This window comes from Sinocyclocheilus rhinocerous, unplaced genomic scaffold (genome assembly GCF_001515625.1).
Source record: "Sinocyclocheilus rhinocerous isolate Xijiao unplaced genomic scaffold, SAMN03320098_v1.1 scaffold20, whole genome shotgun sequence".
Taxonomy (NCBI): domain Eukaryota; kingdom Metazoa; phylum Chordata; class Actinopteri; order Cypriniformes; family Cyprinidae; genus Sinocyclocheilus; species Sinocyclocheilus rhinocerous.
The window spans coordinates 964,689-967,204 of record NW_015640468.1 but is presented as its reverse complement, the minus strand read 5'-3'; positions in this window follow the sequence as shown (position 1 = coordinate 967,204).

Below are 2,516 nucleotides of genomic sequence, written 5' to 3'. Positions count from 1 at the left end.
GGCCTGGTGTCAAGAAGGGCAGCAAAGAAGCCACTTCTCTCCAAGAAAAACGTCAAGGACAGACTGAAATTCTGCAGGAAGTACAAGGATTGGACAGCAGAAGACTGGTGAAAAGTTATTTTCTCTGATGAAGCTCCCTTCCGACTGTTCGGGACATCTGGAAAATCAATTGTTCGGAGAAGAAAAGGTGAACGAGTCCTGTGTTGTGCCAACAATGAAGCATCCTGGGATCATGCATGTGTGGGGTTGCTTTTCAACCAAGGGAGTGGGCTCTCTCATAATTCTGCCCAAAAACACTGCCATGAATAAAGAATGGTATCAAAACGTCCTGCAAGAGCAACTTCTTCCAACGATCCATGAGCAATTTGGTGATGATCCGTGCATTTTCCAGCGTGATGGAGCACCATCTCACAAAGCAAGAGTGATAAAGAAGTGGCTCGAAGATCATTACATTTAAATTTTGGATCAGTGGCCAGGCAACTCCCCGGATCTCAATCCCATAGAGAACCTGTGGTCAGTCCTCAAAAGGTGAGTGGACAAGCAAAAGCCCACAAATTGAGATAAACTCCGAGATCTAATAAAGCAAGCATGGATCGCTATCAGTCAGGATTTGGCGAATTGCAGAGGTTATGAAGAACAAGGGTCAACGCTGTAATTATTCATTATAAAATACTCATTATATTTTTTTGCCAATAAAAGCCATTAAAACTTATGATATGCTTATCATTGTTTTTCAGTATACCATAGAAACATGTGGAAAAATAATCTACAAATACTGAAGCAGCAAACTTTGCAAAACACAAAATTTATGTCACTGCCAAAACATTTGGCCATGACTGTAGAAGTCGCGAACCTTCTCTGGACACGGACGCATGTGTCAGTGCTATTTGCCGATTCATTTGTAGAAGAGGTCATGTCTCAGTAATCCATTCCGATAATGGAACAAAATTCACAGGAGCTGATAAGGAGTTGCGTGAAGCATTGCAGAATTTGAATCAGGCAACGATTCAAGAAGAGATACTAAAGAGAGAAATTCAGTGGATATTTAACACTCCTGGAGCATCTCGCCATGGAGGAGCCTGGTAATGTCAGATTCGCACAGTGAGAAAGGTTCTGAATTCCATACTGAGACAGCAGGTATTGGACGACGATGGCCTACATACACTGTTGTGTGAAGTGGAATCTATGATGTATGCTGGTTCTTACCACTAAGTGGTGCCCTGTATTCAAGTATCCTGTGGAGTCGAAGAACAGAACATTATTAGAATAAGAAACACAGTCGGTGTGAACAGTTCTTGTGTGTCGTGTCTTCATTAATATCTTTGGACTCTTAAACTAGTAAGCCTAAACAGCTAACAAGTGTTACCAAAAGATATCACATGGTGTCAAAAGTTAAAGATGGATCAGCCAAAAGAATGAATTTTTAAAGGAAACACTGCAGAGAATTGGAGAATTTGGATTCAGAAGTTTGAGCTATGTCTTGTGGCAAGTGGAACATCTGAGAAATCAGGCAAGATAAAGTGTGCTACATTTCTTCACGTTGCCTGGGATGAAGCACTGAAGGTATTTAATACCATGGATTTCACTGAGGAGGAAGCTAATGATTATGAGGTACTGAAAGAAAAGTTCAGACTTTACTGTGAACCAAGGAAAAATCTAACATATCTAAGACACTTGTTATTCACTCGTGCACAGGCACCAAATGAACTGATTGATGCATATGTGACTGATTTAAAAAACAAGGCTAAAGAATGCGAATTCGCACAGTTGACAGAGTCACTGATCCGAGACCGCATAGTGTGTGGCGTGAACAATGATCAAATCAGAGCTAGACTCTTGAGAGAACCGGATCTGGATCTGAACAAAGCCATAGAAGTTCCAAGCTTTGCACGTTCAATACACCTTTTGGAAGCTACTCTTTCAAGAGGTTACCTTTTGGGGTATCTTCAGCTCCAGAAGTCTTCCAGAACTGCATAGCTCAAAGGCTTGAAGACCTGGAAGGTGTTGTAAATATCATGGATGATATACTCGTATGGGGAGAAAATGTGGAACAGCATGATGCAAGGCTTAGGCAGCTTCTGGAGAGAGTAAGAAGTATCAATTTGAAATTAAATCGGGAAAAGTGCAAGATCAGAATGGATGAAATAAAGTACACCGGGCATTTACTAAGTGTAGAAGGTTTGAAGCCAGACCAAGACAAGATCAAAGCAATTGTGGAGATGTCTAAACCACAAGGCAAATCTGCCTTAATGAGGTTTCTTGGCATGGTTCAATACCTCGCAAAGTTTGTTCCAAACCTGTCTGAGACCAGTACGCCACTGAGGAAACTTCTGGAAAGTGGAGTGGCACTGGGAAACATCACAGCAAAAGAGTTTTGAGGCACTTAAGTCACAGCTGAGCAATGCCCCAGTTCTCAGATTCTTTGATGTCAACAAGGAAGTGACTCTTTCTGTTGATGCTAGTTCGGAGGGTTTGGGAGCTGTTATCCTGCAGGAAGAACATCCTGTTGCATATGG